We start from the raw sequence: 18,740 nt of genomic DNA, 5'->3' as shown, positions 1-18,740 counted from the left end.
ACCAGTGACAACCCCTTATCCCGCGACGCGTCCGATACACAGATAGTTCCAAGGCGGCCGAGGAGCCTCACCGCATAGCAATCGGGGTGCGAGGCGAGGGATGCGGCGAGAAGGACCCAACGGCTAGACGGAAGAGGCTTCAGGGCCGCCTCGGAATGGTCCAAGCATCGAACGCGCTTGGGGCGACTACCAGTGACAACCCCTTATCCCGCGACGCGTCCGATACACAGATAGTTCCGAGGCGGCCGAGGAGCCTCACCGCATAGCAATCGGGGTGCGAGGCGAGGGATGCGGCGAGAAGGACCCAACGGCTAGACGGAAGAGGCTTCAGGGCCGCCTCGGAATGGTCCAAGCATCGGACGCGCTTGGGGCGACTACCAGTGACAACCCCTTATCCCGCGACGCGTCCGATACACAGATAGTTCCGAGGCGGCCGAGGAGCCTCACCGCATAGCAATCGGGGTGCGAGGCGAGGGATGCGGCGAGAAGGACCCAACGGCTAGACGGAAGAGGCTTCAGGGCCGCCTCGGAATGGTCCAAGCATCGGACGCGCTTGGGGCGACTACCAATGACAACCCCTTATCCCGCGACGCGTCCGATACACAGATAGTTCCGAGGCGGCCGAGGAGCCTCACCGCATAGCAATCGGGGTGCGAGGCGAGGGATGCGGCGAGAAGGACCCAACGGCTAGACGGAAGAGGCTTCAGGGCCGCCTCGGAATGGTCCAAGCATCGGACGCGCTTGGGGCGACTACCAGTGACAACCCCTTATCCCGCGACGCGTCCGATACACAGATAGTTCCGAGGCGGCCGAGGAGCCTCACCGCATAGCAATCGGGGTGCGAGGCGAGGGATGCGGCGAGAAGGACCCAACGGCTAGACGGAAGAGGCTTCAGGGCCGCCTCGGAATGGTCCAAGCATCGGACGCGCTTGGGGCGACTACCGTTGCCAACCCCTTATCCCGCGATGCGTCTGATACACAGATAGTTCCGAGGCGGCCGAGGAGCCTCACCGCATAGCAATCGGGTTGCGAGGCAGATTATTGGGAAGGGAACCCCCTGGGATGCGGCTCAAGCAGTGCCCAAAGGGACTGGAATGCGGAATCACATCGAGAGACCCAAATGCTATACGAGGGCTCAAATCGAATTATCGATTTGGCCACGACATGGACGCATCGGAACGACTACCTTTGCCGAACCACTCGCAATTGCATCCATACCGAAACCAATAGACATTTCCGTTAGAGCCCTCGCATAGCATTCGGGAATCTCGCATGCCCCTCTAAATCGACCAATGCTGGCGCTCAATGAAAATCCGAGCGCTACCACCGTTCGAGCGCCAGCATTGGTCGAGTTAGAGGGGCACGGGGGAGAATGCTCCAGTCAACACCTCCCCTATATAAGTTATTTGTCCGATTCTCGCACAACCGTAGTCTGCCTCGTCGAATCAAACAACGGTCCCAGATTCCGACTTCCGTTCCGTAGAGACCCAAAAGCTAGATGGAGGCTCGCAAGAAAGAGAGTCGGCGCATAGCAATCGGGTTTCTCGAACGTTTAGGGACCGAGCTCACTTGCGGATAGGGCAAAATCCGCCAAGCAACCCAAAAGCTAGACGGGGGCTCGAATCGAATCGCCTAGGCGGCCACAACAACGACGTGTTGGATCGACTACCAGTGCCAAACCATTCAGCAAGACTAGTCTGTGTCGAGGCCGGATAGAGATTCTCAGAGAGCGCCCGCATAGCATTTAGGAGACCTGCCGCGTCCCTCACACTCGACAAATGGTGGTGCACGTTTATAAATCCGAGCGATCCCAACCCTTTCAAGCACCAACATCGGTCGAGATAGAGGGGCACGGAGGGGGCTGCGTGAGACAACACAGTCCCCTATATAAGTTATTTGTCCGATTCTCACACATCCGAAGAATGGTCATCAAATCGGACAACAGCCCAAACTTCCGACTTCCGTCCCAGAAAGCCCAAGAGCTATCTAAAACGTTCATGGCCGGAACTCGATCGCGGCTATACCAGTCCGCCAAGCAACCCAAAAGCTAGACTGGAGCTCTAGTCGAATCACCTCTGTGGCCATTGCAAGGACGTGTTGGAGCGACTACCATTGCCGAACCATTCCGCAGGTCGAGTCCATACCAAGGCCGCATAGAGATTCACGATGAGCTCCTGCATAGCAATCAGGAGACTTGCCGTGTCCATCACAATCGATAAATCCTGGTGCAAGATTTTTGCATCCGAGCGCTCCAACCAGTCGAGCACCAGCATCAATCGACATAAACGGGCACGGGGGGAGGATGCTCGAGAACACTACCTCCCCTATATAAGTTATTTGTCCGATTCTCAAGCAGCCGAAGTCTGGTCATCGAATCGGGTCAAAGACCACAACTTCCGACTTTACCCACAATGCAAGTCATCGAATCGAACATCGGCCCCCGAGTCGGACTCCATGCGTATGTCAGGTCATCGGACCCAAATTCCGCCTTCCTGCGCATGGCGGGCCATCAATATCAACTCGGTCATCGGACCCAAACTCCGCCTTTTTGCGTATGGCACGCCTTCAAATCGGTCATCGGACCCAAATTCCGCCTTCCTGTGCATGGCGGGCCATCAACATCAACTCGGTCATCGGACCCAAATTCCGCCTTTCTGCGCATGGCACGCCATCAACTCGGTCATCGGACCCAAATTCCGCCTTCCTGCGCATGGCAGGTCATCGGACACAAATTCAGACCTCGCCAATATGCCTACGTATCGAATCGGTCATCGGACCCAACTTCCGACTTCATCCATACTGTAGGGTCTTTGAGGTTGGCGCGGTGCGCTCAACCCAGGGAGTCGACCCATCGAAGCATACACCTCCCCTATATAAGCTATTTGTCCGATTCCCACACCTGTGTAGTTTGCACCTCTGACCAGGACATCGACCCCAACTTCCGAACTCGACTGCAACGACGGCACCAGCGCCTTGGTGCGCACCTTGCGACGCACAGTCCCAACATTCGCCTTCCTGCACATGGCAGGTCATCGGACCCAAATTCCGACCTCGCGAGTATGCCTACATATCGAATCGGTCATCGGACCCAACTTCCGACTTCATCCATACCGTAGGGTCTTTGAGGTTGGCGCGGTGCGCTCAACCCGGGGAGTCGACCCAACGAAGCATACACCTCCCCTATATAAGCTATTTGTCCGATTCCCACACCTGTGTAGTTTGCACCTCCGATCAAGACATCGACCCCAACTTCCGAACTCGCCTCCAACGACCGAACCAGCGCCTTGGTGCGCACCTTGCAACGCACAGTGCCAACATTCGCCTTCCTGCACGTGGCAGGTCATCGGACCCAAATTCCGACCTCGCGAGTATGCCTACATATCGAATCGGTCATCGGACCCAACTTCCGACTTCATCCATACCGTAGGGTCTTTGAGGTTGGCGCGGTGCGCTCAACCCGGGGAGTCGACCCAACGAAGCATACACCTCCCCTATATAAGCTATTTGTCCGATTCCCACACCTGTGTAGCTTGCACCTCCGATCAGGACATCGACCCCAACTTCCGAACTCGACTAAAAAGACCGCACCAGCGCCTTGGTGTGCACCTTGCAACGCACAGTGTCAACATTCGCCTTCCTGCACATGGCAGGTCATCGGACCCAAATTCCGACCTCATGAGCATACCTACTAATCGAATTGGTCATCGGACCCAACTTCCGACTTCATCCATACCGTAGGGTCTTTGAGGTTGGCGCGGTGCGCTCAACCTGGGGAGTCGACCCATCGAAGCATACACCTCCCCTATATAAGCTATTTGTCCGATTCCGACACCTGTGTAGTTTGCACCTCCGCTCAGGACATCGACCCCAACTTCCGAACTCGCCTGCAACGACCGAACCAGCGCCTTGGTGCGCACCAAAAGTGCGCACTTTTGGAGGGCACTTTTGTGCGCTCCAAAGGTGCGCACTTTTGGAGGGCACTTTTCTGCGCTCCAAAGGTGCGCACTTTTGGAGGGCACTTTTTGGAGGGCACTTTTCTGCGCTCCAAAGGTGCGCACTTTTGGAGGGCACTTTTTGGAGGGCACTTTTCTGCGCTCCAAAGGTGCGCACTTTTGGAGGGCACTTTTGGAGGGCACTTTTCTGCGCTCCAAAGGTGCGCACTTTTGGAGGGCACTTTTTGGAGGGCACTTTTCTGCGCTCCAAAGGTGCGCACTTTTGGAGGGCACTTTTTGGAGGGCACTTTTCTGCGCTCCAAAGGTGCGCACTTTTGGAGGGCACTTTTCTGCGCTCCAAAGGTGCGCACTTTTGGAGGGCACTTTTTGGAGGGCACTTTTCTGCGCTCCAAAGGTGCGCACTTTTGGAGGGCACTTTTCTACGCTCCAAAGGTGCGCACTTTTGGAGGGCACTTTTTGGAGGGCACTTTTCTGCGCTCCAAAGGTGCGCACTTTTGGAGGGCACTTTTGTGCACTCCAAAGGTGCGCACTTTTGGAGGGCACTTTTCCTGTGCTCCAAAGGTGCACACCTAGGTGAGCACCTTCGACCACACCTTGTAGCACACCAAACTCTGACTTTCGACTTCATCCGCAATGCAGGGTCTTTGAGGTTGGCGCAATGCGCACAACCAGGGGAGTCGACCCATCAAACCCAACACCTCCCCTATATAAGCTATTTGTCTGATTCTCATACATGCGTAGCCTGCAGGAGCAATTAGGACATCGACCCCAACTTTCGGCTTCTAAACGAAAACAAGGTCTTTGAGGTTGGTGTAATGCGAACAACTAGGGGAGTCAACCCATCAAACCCAACACCTCCCCTATATAAGCTATTTGTCTGATTCTCATACATGTGTAGTCTACAGGAGCAATTAGGACATCGACCCCAACTTTTGACTTCTTAACGAAAACAAGGTCTTTGAGGTTGACGTAATGCGCACAACCAGGGGAGTCGACCCATCAAACCCAACACCTCCCCTATATAAGCTATTTGTCCGATTCTCATACATGTGTAGCCTGCAGGAGCCATTAGGACATTGACCCCAACTTTTGACTTCTTAACGAAAACAAGGTCTTTGAGGTTGACGTAATGCGCACAACCAGGGGAGTCGACCCATCAAACCCAACACCTCCCCTATATAAGCTATTTGTCCGATTCTCATACATGTGTAGCCTGCAGGAGCCATTAGGACATTGACCCCAACTTTTGACTTCTTAACGAAAACAAGGTCTTTGAGGTTGGCGTAATGCGCACAACCAAGGGAGTTGACCCATCAAACCCAACACCTCCCCTATATAAGCTATTTGTCTGATTCTCATACATGTGTAGCCTGCAACAACGATTAGGACATCCACCCCAACTTCTGAATTCGTCTGCGTTGACCGCACCAAAGGTGCACGCCTTGGTGCTCACCAAAATCCGACTTCCGACTTCTTCTGCTATGCGGGGTCTTTGAGGTTGGCGCAGTGCGCACAACCAGGGGAGTCAACCCACCGAATGCAACACCTCCCCTATATAAGCTATTTGTCTGATTCTCATACATGCGTAGACTGCAGCAATGATTAGGACATCCACCCCAACTTTTGACTTCTTAAACAAGACAGGGTCTTTGAAGTTGGTGCAGTGCACACAACCAGGGGAGTCGACCCATCAAACGCAACACCTCCCCTATATAAAGCTATTTGTCCGATTCTCATACGTGTAGTCTGCAGCAGCGATTAGGACATCGACCCCAACTTCCGAATTCGTTTGCATTGACCGCACCAAAGGTGCACGCCTTGGTGTGCACCCTGGAGTGCACTTTGGTGCTCACCTCGGTGCACACTTTGGTGTGCACCTCGGTGTGCACCAAAGGTGCGCACCTTGGAGCGCACCAAAGGTGTACACTTTGGAGCGCACCACATAGGGTCTTTGAGAGGTTGGCGCAGTGCGCACACCAAGGTGGGTGTTGAGGTGCGTGCCGAGGTGGGTGGGTGCTAGGGTGCGCTCCATGGTGGGTGCCAGGGTGGGTGCGTGCTAGGGTGGATTCCAAAGAGGGTCATAGGGTGGGTGCCAAGGTGGGTTGGTGATATAGTGGGTTCAAAGGTGGGTACTAGGGTGGGTTCCAAGGTGGGTCACAAGTTGGGTGCCAGGATGCGTGGGTGTTAGGTTGGGTGCCAAGGTGGGCTCCTGCGTGGGTGGGTGCTAGGGTGGGTTTCAAGGTGGACGCGAGGGCGGGTGCCAAGGTGGGTAACAAGTTGGGTGTTAGGATGGGTGAGTGCTAGAGTGGGTGCCAAGGTGGGTGGGTGCTAAGGTGGATGCCAAGGTGGTTCACAGGGTGGGTGGGTTCTAGGGTGAGTTCCAAGGTGGGTCACAGGTTCAGTGCTAGGGTGGGTGTCAAGGCGGGTGTCGAGGTGCCTGGGTGCTAGGGTGTGGATGCCAATGTGGGTCATAGGGTGGGTACTAGGGTGGGCTGCAATGTGGGTGCCAAGGTGGGTAACATGCTCGGTGGGTTCTAAATTGGGTGCCAGGGTGGGTGTGCACCCACCTTGCCCGAGGTGGGTGCCAAGGTGCCAGTGTGGGTGGGTGCTAAGGTGGATGCCAAGGTGGGTGAGAAGGTGGGTGATAGGTTGAGTGGTAGGATGGGTGGGTGCCAAGATGGGTCACAGGGTGGGTGCAAGGGTGGGTAGGTGCTAGGGTTGGTGTCAGGGTGGGTGGGTGCTAGGTTGGGTTCCAAGGTGGGTGCGAGGGTGAGTGTCAAGGTGGGTCACAGGTTAGGTGCTAGGATGGGTGAGTGCTAGGGTGCAAAGGTGCCAGGGTGGGTGCTAGGATGGGTCGATGCTAGGGTGAGTGGCAAGGTGGGTCCACAAGTGTCAAGGTGGGTGCCGAGGTGGGTGCCAAGTCGGCGACTGCTATGGTGGATGCCAAGGTGGGTCACGGGGTGGGTGCCAAGTTGCTAGGTTGGGTTCCAAGGTGGGTGCCAACGTGGGTGCTAGGGTGCGTGGGTTAAAGGGTGTGTCACAACGTGGGTGCCAGGATGGGTGCGCACCCACACTGGCCAAGACGGGTGCGGGTGCAAGGTTGGGTTCCAAGCCCGGTCACAGGCTGGGTGCTAGGATGGGTGGGTGCCAAGGTGGGCACCAGGGTGGGTGCACCCACCCTGGCCAAGGTGGGTCACGGGGTGGGTCCTAGGGTGGGTAACGGGGTGGGTACTAAGGTGCGTGCCAAGGTGGGTCATAGGGTGGGTGCCAAGGTGGGCACCAGGGTGGGTGTGCACCAACCCTAGCCAGGGTAGGTCACGGGGTGGTTGTCGGGGTGGGCGTCAAGGAGCCAAGGTGGGTGGCAAGTAGCCAAGTTGCGTGCCAAGGTGGGTGTCGGGGTGGGTGCCAAGGATCCAAGGTGGGTGCCAAGGAACCAAGGTGGGTGTCTGGGTGGGTGCCGAGGTGGGAGCCAGGGTGGGTCCCAAGGTGAGTGCAAAGGTGGGTGCCAGGGTCAAGGTGAGTGCCAATGTGGGTTCCAAGGTGCCAGGGTCAGGGTGAGTGCCAATGTGGGTTCAAAGGTGCTAAGTTGGGTGCGAGGTTGGGTGCGAGGGTGGGTGGGTGCCAAGGTGTGCTAGGTGGAAGCCCGGGTGGGTCGGCATCCCATGGGTGTCGAGTTGGGTGCCTGATGGGTGCTTCTTGTCAAGTTTTAGTCGTCGGGACTCATTTCGAGCCTTAGAGGTCGTTTCTTGTCCGGTTGCCCTGTCTTCGACCTGGGAACCCAATTTTGGTCCTCGGGTCCCATTTTTTTTTGTCTCGCATCCCACTTTTGGCCTGTGGCCTTTTCGGGGTCGATTCTCGTTTTGGGCATCAGAGCATGTTTCTTCTCCTAAAACCCAATATTTGTTTATTAAGTCTCGGAACACATTTTTGTTCTCGTGGACCCATCATGGGTCTTGGAACGCATTTGTGGTCCTTGGGTCCCATTTTGCATCCCGAAACTTGTGTTTTGGTGCTTGATCCCTATTTTGGGTGCCCACCTTGCACCAAGTGCGCACCCGGGGCAAACCGAGCGCCTTGGTGCACCGGGGCAAGATCGAGCGTGCACCCGAGGCGCCCCGAACATGCACCAAGGTGCACTCGGCCCACATGTGAGCGCAGGTCGTTGCGCCCGAGGTGGTGTGTGGGCACCGCGTTGCAGACGGGACACTGCACGCACACGACGCCCCCTCCAGGTGCACGCACGTAGGCCGGGCCGGGTGCACACCCGACGCCCTAGCAAGGTGCGCGCACCCGGGCAGGGCTCACACTTGGCGAACGGGGCGCACTTCGCGAGGGAGGGTGTGCACCTCGACGGGGGTGGGTGGCCGGGGTGGATTCGCACGTGGGTCGCGGTTTGCTAAGTACACACTGCGACAAGCTCATAACGGGTGCGATCATACCAGCATTAGTGCACCGGATCCCATCAGAACTCCGCAGTTAAGCGCGCTTGGGCCGGAGTAGTACTGGGATGGGTGACCTCCCGGGAAGTCCCGGTGTTGCACCCTTTTTTAGTTTTTCGCCGGGCGTCGCAATGCTATTTGAATAAACCTTTTGCCCGTTTGCGTTCTCGTCGGGGCCGGGCCGGGCCGGGGTGCGCTGCCCGCACTACCGCGCGCGCGGGGGCGACACCGAGCGCGCACCCGAGGCACCCCGAGCACACAGGCCACGGTGCAACCCGGGCGTTGTGCGCGCACCCCGGTGCGCCCGAGGTGCTGCGCGCGCACCCAGGTGAAATCGGTGTGCACCTCGGCCAGTGCGCGCTCGGTCGAGTCGCGCACGTTGGCCAAGGTGCACGGTGATGTTTCTTACTCTAAGGTTCCGCACCAGACGCCCGGGACAGGTGAGCGAAGCTGGGCGGGGCCGGGTGCGCGGCCGGGGCAGGTGCACGCAGCTGGAGAGAGCTTTGGAGCACACTTCGGAGCGCACCAATGATGCGCTCCATTCAAAAGTTTCCTGAAAAGGCAAAAAAAGTTGAGATTATAGAATTTCCCACTTGAGAGATTGTAAAAAAAAAAAATTTAAAATGAAGGAAACGCGGGTGCCAAGGTGTGCGCAGCCCAGCCAAGGTGTGCGCACCAAGGCGCCCACCCTGGCGAAGGTGCACGCAAGGTGCGCACCCGAGGCAAACCGGACAATTAACCCAACTTTCGACTTCGCGCGCACCTTGGAGCGCACTTCGAAGCGCTCCTTGGTGCGCACCAATCTTGGGCACCTCGGAGTGCACCATGGCGCCCACCAAGGTGCGCACCCGGGGCAAACCGAGCTCCGACTTCGTGCGCACCTTGGAGCGCACGAAAGGTGCGCACCATGGCGCCCACCAAGGTGCGCAGCCCAGCCAAGGCGTGCGCATCAAGGTGCGCACCCTGGCGAAGGTGCGCACCCGGGGCAAACCGAGCTCCGACTTCGTGCGCACCTTGGAGCGCACAAAAGGTGCGCAACCCAGCCAAGGTGTGCGCACCCCGGTCAAACCGAGCTCCGAATCGTGCGCACCAGAGGTGCACGCCATCGTGCGCACCTTGGAGCACACTTCGGAGCCCTCCTTGGTGCGCGCCGATGTTGCGCACCTCGGAGCGCACCCGGGGAAAACAATGCAATTAACCCGACTTTCGACTTCGTGGGCACCTCGGAGCGCTCTCGGGTTCGCACCTCGGAGCACACCGAGGTGCGCACCTTTGATGCGCTGCCTTCACCAATTTCCAGAAAAGGCAAGAAAACATTGAGAAGGTGTGCGCACCGAGGTGCCCACCCTGGCGAAGGTGCACGCGAGGTGCGCACCCGGGGCAAACCGGGCTCCGACTTCGTGCACGCCGCACCTTGGAGCACACTTCGGAGCGCTCCTTGGTGCGCACCAGGGCGCGCAACCCAGCCGAGGTGCCCACCCCGGCGAAGGTGCACGCGAGGTGCGCACCCGGGGCAAACCGGGCTCCGACTTCGTGCACGCCATGGTGCCCACCGCGGCGAAGGTGCACGCGAGGTGCGCACCCGGGGCAAACCGGGCTCCGACTTCGTGCACGCCGCACCTTGGAGCACACTTCGGAGCGCTCCTTGGTGCGCACCATGGTGCCCACCAGGGCGCGCAACCCCGCCGAAGGTGCACGCGAGGTGCGCACCCGGGGCAAACCGGGCTCCGACTTCGTGCACGCCGCACCTTGGAGCACACTTCGGAGCGCTCCTTGGTGCGCACCATGGTGCCCACCAGGGCGCGCAACCCCGCCGAAGGTGCACGCGAGGTGCGCACCCGGGGCAAACCGGGCTCCGACTTCGTGCACGCCATGGTGCGCACCGCGGCGAAGGTGCGCACCCGGGGCAAACCGGGCTCCGACTTCGTGCACGCCGCACCTTGGAGCACACTTCGGAGCGCTCCTTGGTGCGCACCAGGGCGCGCAACCCAGCCGAGGTGCCCACCCCGGCGAAGGTGCACGCGAGGTGCGTACCCGGGGCAAACCGGGCTCCGACTTCGTGCACGCCGCACCTTGGAGCACACTTCGGAGCGCTCCTTGGTGCGCACCATGGTGCCCACCAGGCCGCGCAACCCAGCCAAGGTGTGCGCACCAAGGTGCACGCGAGGTGCGCACCCGGGGCAAACCGGGGTCCGACTTCGTGCACGCCGCACCTTGGAGCACACATCGGGGCGCTCCCGGGTTCGCACCGGCGTTGCGCACCGTGGTGGGCACCTCGGAGCACACCAAGGTGGGCAGCGAGGTGCGCACCTTTGATGCGATGCCTTCACTAATTTCCATAAAAGGCAAAAAAAAAACGAGATTTTAAAATTTTCGTTTTGAAAGATAGTGAGAAAAAGGGAATGCTGGTGCCATCTTGAGCCCGCCCTGGTGCGCAGCCCAGCCAAGGTGTGCGCACCAAGGTGCCCACCCTGGCGAAGGTGCGCGCCCGGGCAATTAACCCAACTTCCAACTTCGCGCGCGCCAGGGTGGGAGCGCACCCAACAACCGGGCCTGGGAAGAGCCAATGCGAGAAACCCCACCAAACGCTCTGACAAAAAAAGAGGGGGCGCTCCAGTAACCCCGCTTCGGAGCGCACCCTGGGCAAACCCAGCCAAGGTGCCCACCCCGGCCAAGGTGCAGGCGAGGTGCGCACCCGGGGCAAACCGGGCTCCGACAACGTGCACGCCGCACCTTGGAGCACACTTCGTAGCGCTCCCGGGTGCGCACCTCAGAGCACACCAAGGTGGGCAGCGAGGTGCGCACCTTTGATGCGCTGCCTTCACTAATTTCCAGAAAAGGCAAAAAAAAAAGGAGATTTTAAAATTTCCGTTTTGAAAGATAGTGAAAAAAACGGAACGCGCGTGCCATCTTGAGCCCGCCCTCGTGCGCAGCCCAGGTAAGGTGCCCACCCTGGCAAAGGTGCGCACCCGGGCAATTAACCCTACTTCCGACTTCGTGCGCGCCAGGGTGGCAACCGGGCCTCGGAAGAGCCAATGCGAGAAACCCCACCAAACGCTCCGACAAAAAAAGAGGCGGCGCTCCAATAACCCCGCTTCGGAGCGCAGCCGGGGCAAACCCAGCCAAGGTGCCCACCCCGACGAAGGTGCACGCGAGGTGCGCACCCGGGGCAAACCGGGCTCCGACAACGTGCACGCAGCACCTTGGAGCACACTTCGAAGCACTCCCGGGTGCCCACCGGCGTTGCGCACCGTGGTGGGCAGCGAGGTGCGCACCTTTGATGCGCTGCCTTCACTAATTTCCAGAAAAAGGCAAAAAAAAATGAGATTTTAAAATTTCCGTTTTGAAAGATAGTGAAAAAAAAGGAACGCGGGTGCCATCTTGAGCCCGCCCTGGTGCGCAGCCCAGGCAAGGCATGCGCACCAAGGTGCCCACCCGAGGTGCACACCCGGGGCAAACCGGGCTCCGACTTCGTGCAGGCCGCACCTTGGAGCACACTTCGGAGCGCTCCTTGGTGCGCACCATGGTGCCCACCAGGGCGCGCAACCCAGCCAAGGTCTGCACACCAAGGTGCCCACCCCGGCGAAGGTGCACGCGAGGTGCGCACCCGGGGCAAACCGGGCTCCGACTTCGTGCACGCCATGGTGCCCACCGCGGCGAAGGTGCACGCGAGGTGCGCACCCGGGGCAAACCGGGCTCCGACTTCGTGCACGCCGCACCTTGGAGCACACTTCGGAGCGCTCCTTGGTGCGCACCATGGTGCCCACCAGGGCGCGCAACCCAGCCAAGGTGTGCGCACCAAGGTGCACGCGAGGTGCGCACCCGGGGCAAACCGGGGTCCGACTTCGTGCACGCCGCACCTTGGAGCACACATCGGAGCGCTCCCAGGTTCGCACCAGCGTTGCGCACCTTTGATGCGCTGCCTTCACTAATTTCCAGAAAAGGCAAAAAAAAACGATATTTTAAAATTTCCGTTCTGAAAGATAGTGAAAAAAACGGAACGCGGGTGCCATCTTGAGCCCTTCCTGGTGCGCAGCCCAGGCAAGTTGTGCGCACCAAGGTGCCCACCCTGGCGGAGGTGCGCGCCCGGGGCAAACCGGGCTCCGACTTCGTGCACTGCATGGTGCCCACCAAGGCGCGCAACCCAGCCAAGGTGCCCACCGCAGCGAAGGTGCACGCGAGGTGCACACCCGGGGCAAACCGGGCTCCGACTTCGTGCACGCCGCACCTTGGAGCACACTTCAGAGCGCTCCTTGGTGCGCACCAGGGCGCGCAACCCAGCCGAGGTGCCCACCCCGGCGAAGGTGCACGCGAGGTGCGCACCCGGGGCAAACCGGGCTCCGACTTCGTGCACGCCATGGTGCCCACCGCGGCGAAGGTGCGCACCCGGGGCAAACCGGGCTCCGACTTCGTGCACGCCGCACCTTGGAGCACACTTCGGAGCGCTCCTTGGTGCGCACCATGGTGCCCACCAGGCCGCGCAACCCAGCCAAGGTGTGCGCACCAAGGTGCACGCGAGGTGCGCACCCGGAGCAAACCGGGGTCCGACTTCGTGCACGCCGCACCTTGGAGCACACATCGGGGCGCTCCCGGGTTCGCACCGGCGTTGCGCACCGTGGTGGGCACCTCGGAGCACACCAAGGTGGGCAGCGAGGTGCGCACCTTTGATGCGATGCCTTCACTAATTTCCATAAAAGGCAAAAAAAAAACGAGATTTTAAAATTTCCGTTTTGAAAGATAGTGAGAAAAAGGGAATGCTGGTGCCATCTTGAGCCCGCCCTGGTGCGCAGCCCAGCCAAGGTTTGCGCACCAAGGTGCCCACCCTGGCGAAGGTGCGCGCCCGGGCAATTAACCCAACTTCCAACTTCGCGCGCGCCAGGGTGGGAGCGCACCCAACAACCGGGCCTGGGAAGAGCCAATGCGAGAAACCCCACCAAACTCTCTGACAAAAAAAGAGGGGGCGCTCCAGTAACCCCGCTTCGGAGCGCACCCTGGGCAAACCCAGCCAAGGTGCCCACCCCGGCCAAGGTGCAGGCGAGGTGCGCACCCGGGGCAAACCGGGCTCCGACAACGTGCACGCCGCACCTTGGAGCACACTTCGTAGCGCTCCCGGGTGCGCACCTCAGAGCACACCAAGGTGGGCAGCGAGGTGCGCACCTTTGATGCGCTGCCTTCACTAATTTCCAGAAAAGGCAAAAAAAAAAGGAGATTTTAAAATTTCCGTTTTGAAAGATAGTGAAAAAAACGGAACGCGCGTGCCATCTTGAGCCCGCCCTGGTGCGCAGCCCAGGTAAGGTGCCACCCTGGCAAAGGTGCGCACCCGGGCAATTAACCCTACTTCCGACTTCGTGCGCGCCAGGGTGGCAACCGGGCCTCGGAAGAGCCAATGCGAGAAACCCCACCAAACGCTCCGACAAAAAAAGAGGCGGCGCTCCAATAACCCCGCTTCGGAGCGCAGCCGGGGCAAACCAAGCCAAGGTGCCCACCCCGACGAAGGTGCACGCGAGGTGCGCACCCGGGGCAAACCGGGCTCCGACAACGTGCACGCAGCACCTTGGAGCACACTTCGAAGCACTCCCGGGTGCCCACCGGCGTTGCGCACCGTGGTGGGCAGCGAGGTGCGCACCTTTGATGCGCTGCCTTCACTAATTTCCAGAAAAAGGCAAAAAAAAATGAGATTTTAAAATTTCCGTTTTGAAAGATAGTGAAAAAAAAGGAACGCGGGTGCCATCTTGAGCCCGCCCTGGTGCGCAGCCCAGGCAAGGCATGCGCACCAAGGTGCCCACCCGAGGTGCACACCCGGGGCAAACCGGGCTCCGACTTCGTGCAGGCCGCACCTTGGAGCACACTTCGGAGCGCTCCTTGGTGCGCACCATGGTGCCCACCAGGGCGCACCCGAGGCAAACCGGGCTCCGACTTCGTGCACGCCGCACCTTGGAGCACACATCGGAGCGCTCCCAGGTTCGCACCAGCGTTGCGCACCTTTGATGCGCTGCCTTCACTAATTTCCAGAAAAGGCAAAAAAAAACGATATTTTAAAATTTCCGTTCTGAAAGATAGTGAAAAAAACGGAACGCGGGTGCCATCTTGAGCCCTTCCTGATGCGCAGCCCAGGCAAGTTGTGCGCACCAAGGTGCCCACCCTGGCGGAGGTGCGCGCCCGGGGCAAACCGGGCTCCGACTTCGTGCACTGCATGGTGCCCACCAAGGCGCGCAACCCAGCCAAGGTGCCCACCGCAGCGAAGGTGCACGCGAGGTGCGCACCCGAGGTGCACACCCGGGGCAAACCGGGCTCCGACTTCGTGCACGCCGCACCTTGGAGCACACTTCAGAGCGCTCCTTGGTACGCACCAGGGCGCGCAACCCAGCCAAGGTGCTCACCCCGGCGAAGGTGCACGCGAGGTGCGCACCCGGGGCAAACCGGGCTCGGACTTCGTGCACGCCGCACCTTGGAGCACACATCGGAGCGCTCCCGGGTTCGCACCAGCATTGCGCACCTTTGATGCGCTGCCTTCACTAATTTCCAGAAAAGGCAAAAAAAAGAAAAAAATGAGATTTTAAAATTTCCGTTTTGAAAGATAGTGAAAAAAACGGAACGCGGGTGCCATCTTGAGCCCGCCCTGGTGTGCAGCCCAGGCAAGTTGTGCGCACCAAGGCACCCACCCTGGCCAAGGTGGGTCACGGGGTGGGTCCTAGGGTGGGTAACGGGGTGGGTACTAAGGTGCGTGCCAAGGTGGGTCATAGGGTGGGTGCCAAGGTGGGCACCAGGGTGGGTGTGCACCAACCCTAGCCAGGGTAGGTCACGGGGTGGTTGTCGGGGTGGGCGTCAAGGAGCCAAGGTGGGTGGCAAGTAGCCAAGTTGCGTGCCAAGGTGGGTGTCGGGGTGGGTGCCAAGGATCCAAGGTGGGTGCCAAGGAACCAAGGTGGGTGTCTGGGTGGGTGCCGAGGTGGGAGCCAGGGTGGGTCCCAAGGTGAGTGCAAAGGTGGGTGCCAGGGTCAAGGTGAGTGCCAATGTGGGTTCCAAGGTGCCAGGGTCAGGGTGAGTGCCAATGTGGGTTCAAAGGTGCTAAGTTGGGTGCGAGGTTGGGTGCGAGGGTGGGTGGGTGCCAAGGTGTGCTAGGTGGAAGCCCGGGTGGGTCGGCATCCCATGGGTGTCGAGTTGGGTGCCTGATGGGTGCTTCTTGTCAAGTTTTAGTCGTCGGGACTCATTTCGAGCCTTAGAGGTCGTTTCTTGTCCGGTTGCCCTGTCTTCGACCTGGGAACCCAATTTTGGTCCTCGGGTCCCATTTTTTTTTGTCTCGCATCCCACTTTTGGCTTGTGGCCTTTTCGGGGTCGATTCTCGTTTTGGGCATCAGAGCATGTTTCTTCTCCTAAAACCCAATATTTGTTTATTAAGTCTCGGAACACATTTTTGTTCTCGTGGACCCATCATGGGTCTTGGAACGCATTTGTGGTCCTTGGGTCCCATTTTGCATCCCGAAACTTGTGTTTTGGTGCTTGATCCCTATTTTGGGTGCCCACCTTGCACCAAGTGCGCACCCGGGGCAAACCGAGCGCCTTGGTGCACCGGGGCAAGATCGAGCGTGCACCCGAGGCGCCCCGAACATGCACCAAGGTGCACTCGGCCCACATGTGAGCGCAGGTCGTTGCGCCCGAGGTGGTGTGTGGGCACCGCGTTGCAGACGGGACACTGCACGCACACGACGCCCCCTCCAGGTGCACGCACGTAGGCCGGGCCGGGTGCACACCCGACGCCCTAGCAAGGTGCGCGCACCCGGGCAGGGCTCACACTTGGCGAACGGGGCGCACTTCGCGAGGGAGGGTGTGCACCTCGACGGGGGTGGGTGGCCGGGGTGGATTCGCACGTGGGTCGCGGTTTGCTAAGTACACACTGCGACAAGCTCATAACGGGTGCGATCATACCAGCGTTAGTGCACCGGATCCCATCAGAACTCCGCAGTTAAGCGCGCTTGGGCCGGAGTAGTACTGGGATGGGTGACCTCCCGGGAAGTCCCGGTGTTGCACCCTTTTTTAGTTTTTCGCCGGGCGTCGCAATGCTATTTGAATAAACCTTTTGCCCGTTTGCGTTCTCGTCGGGGCCGGGCCGGGCCGGGGTGCGCTGCCCGCACTACCGCGCGCGCGGGGGCGACACCGAGCGCGCACCCGAGGCGCCCCGAGCACACAGGCCACGGTGCAACCCGGGCGTTGTGCGCGCACCCCGGTGCGCCCGAGGTGCTGCGCGCGCACCCAGGTGAAATCGGTGTGCACCTCGGCCAGTGCGCGCTCGGTCGAGTCGCGCACGTTGGCCAAGGTGCACGGTGATGTTTCTTACTCTAAGGTTCCGCACCAGACGCCCGGGACAGGTGAGCGAAGCTGGGCGGGGCCGGGTGCGCGGCCGGGGCAGGTGCACGCAGCTGGAGAGAGCTTTGGAGCACACTTCGGAGCGCACCAATGATGCGCTCCATTCAAAAGTTTCCTGAAAAGGCAAAAAAAGTTGAGATTATAGAATTTCCCACTTGAGAGATTGTAAAAAAAAAAAATTTAAAATGAAGGAAACGCGGGTGCCAAGGTGTGCGCAGCCCAGCCAAGGTGTGCGCACCAAGGCGCCCACCCTGGCGAAGGTGCACGCAAGGTGCGCACCCGAGGCAAACCGGACAATTAACCCAACTTTCGACTTCGCGCGCACCTTGGAGCGCACTTCGGAGCGCTCCTTGGTGCGCACCAATCTTGGGCACCTCGGAGTGCACCATGGCGCCCACCAAGGTGCGCACCCGGGGCAAACCGAGCTCCGACTTCGTGCGCACCTTGGAGCGCACGAAAGGTGCGCACCATGGCGCCCACCAAGGTGCGCAGCCCAGCCAAGGCGTGCGCATCAAGGTGCGCACCCTGGCGAAGGTGCGCACCCGGGGCAAACCGAGCTCCGACTTCGTGCGCACCTTGGAGCGCACAAAAGGTGCGCAACCCAGCCAAGGTGTGCGCACCCCGGTCAAACCGAGCTCCGAATCGTGCGCACCAGAGGTGCACGCCATCGTGCGCACCTTGGAGCACACTTCGGAGCCCTCCTTGGTGCGCGCCGATGTTGCGCACCTCGGAGCGCACCCGGGGAAAACAATGCAATTAACCCGACTTTCGACTTCGTGGGCACCTCGGAGCGCTCTCGGGTTCGCACCTCGGAGCACACCGAGGTGCGCACCTTTGATGCGCTGCCTTCACCAATTTCCAGAAAAGGCAAGAAAACATTGAGAAGGTGTGCGCACCGAGGTGCCCACCCTGGCGAAGGTGCACGCGAGGTGCGCACCCGGGGCAAACCGGGCTCCGACTTCGTGCACGCCGCACCTTGGAGCACACTTCGGAGCGCTCCTTGGTGCGCACCAGGGCGCGCAACCCAGCCGAGGTGCCCACCCCGGCGAAGGTGCACGCGAGGTGCGCACCCGGGGCAAACCGGGCTCCGACTTCGTGCACGCCATGGTGCCCACCGCGGCGAAGGTGCACGCGAGGTGCGCACCCGGGGCAAACCGGGCTCCGACTTCGTGCACGCCGCACCTTGGAGCACACTTCGGAGCGCTCCTTGGTGCGCACCATGGTGCCCACCAGGGCGCGCAACCCCGCCGAAGGTGCACGCGAGGTGCGCACCCGGGGCAAACCGGGCTCCGACTTCGTGCACGCCGCACCTTGGAGCACACTTCGGAGCGCTCCTTGGTGCGCACCATGGTGCCCACCAGGGCGCGCAACCCCGCCGAAGGTGCACGCGAGGTGCGCACCCGGGGCAAACCGGGCTCCGACTTCGTGCACGCCATGGTGCGCACCGCGGCGAAGGTGCGCACCCGGGGCAAACCGGGCTCCGACTTCGTGCACGCCGCACCTTGGAGCACACTTCGGAGCGCTCCTTGGTGCGCACCAGGGCGCGCAACCCAGCCGAGGTGCCCACCCCGGCGAAGGTGCACGCGAGGTGCGTACCCGGGGCAAACCGGGCTCCGACTTCGTGCACGCCGCACCTTGGAGCACACTTCGGAGCGCTCCTTGGTGCGCACCATGGTGCCCACCAGGCCGCGCAACCCAGCCAAGGTGTGCGCACCAAGGTGCACGCGAGGTGCGCACCCGGGGCAAACCGGGGTCCGACTTCGTGCACGCCGCACCTTGGAGCACACATCGGGGCGCTCCCGGGTTCGCACCGGCGTTGCGCACCGTGGTGGGCACCTCGGAGCACACCAAGGTGGGCAGCGAGGTGCGCACCTTTGATGCGATGCCTTCACTAATTTCCATAAAAGGCAAAAAAAAAACGAGATTTTAAAATTTCCGTTTTGAAAGATAGTGAGAAAAAGGGAATGCTGGTGCCATCTTGAGCCCG

General features: G+C 60.3%; 2 non-coding genes across 2 annotated transcripts; both read left to right on the top strand.

The window, feature by feature from the left end:
• The first annotated feature begins 8,378 nt into the window (after positions 1-8,378).
• LOC131865385 (5S ribosomal RNA) lies at positions 8,379-8,497 on the top strand. The gene has a single exon (XR_009364113.1). It is a non-coding gene; the product is annotated as a 5S ribosomal RNA (ribosomal RNA).
• Positions 8,498-16,301: 7,804 nt separating this feature from the next.
• Positions 16,302-16,420, top strand: LOC131865374 (5S ribosomal RNA). The gene has a single exon (XR_009364102.1). It is a non-coding gene; the product is annotated as a 5S ribosomal RNA (ribosomal RNA).
• Positions 16,421-18,740: the final 2,320 nt, after the last annotated feature.

Source organism: Cryptomeria japonica, unplaced genomic scaffold, assembly GCF_030272615.1.
Source record: "Cryptomeria japonica unplaced genomic scaffold, Sugi_1.0 HiC_scaffold_109, whole genome shotgun sequence".
Taxonomy (NCBI): domain Eukaryota; kingdom Viridiplantae; phylum Streptophyta; class Pinopsida; order Cupressales; family Cupressaceae; genus Cryptomeria; species Cryptomeria japonica.
This window is presented reverse-complemented; position numbering and strand designations above follow the sequence as displayed.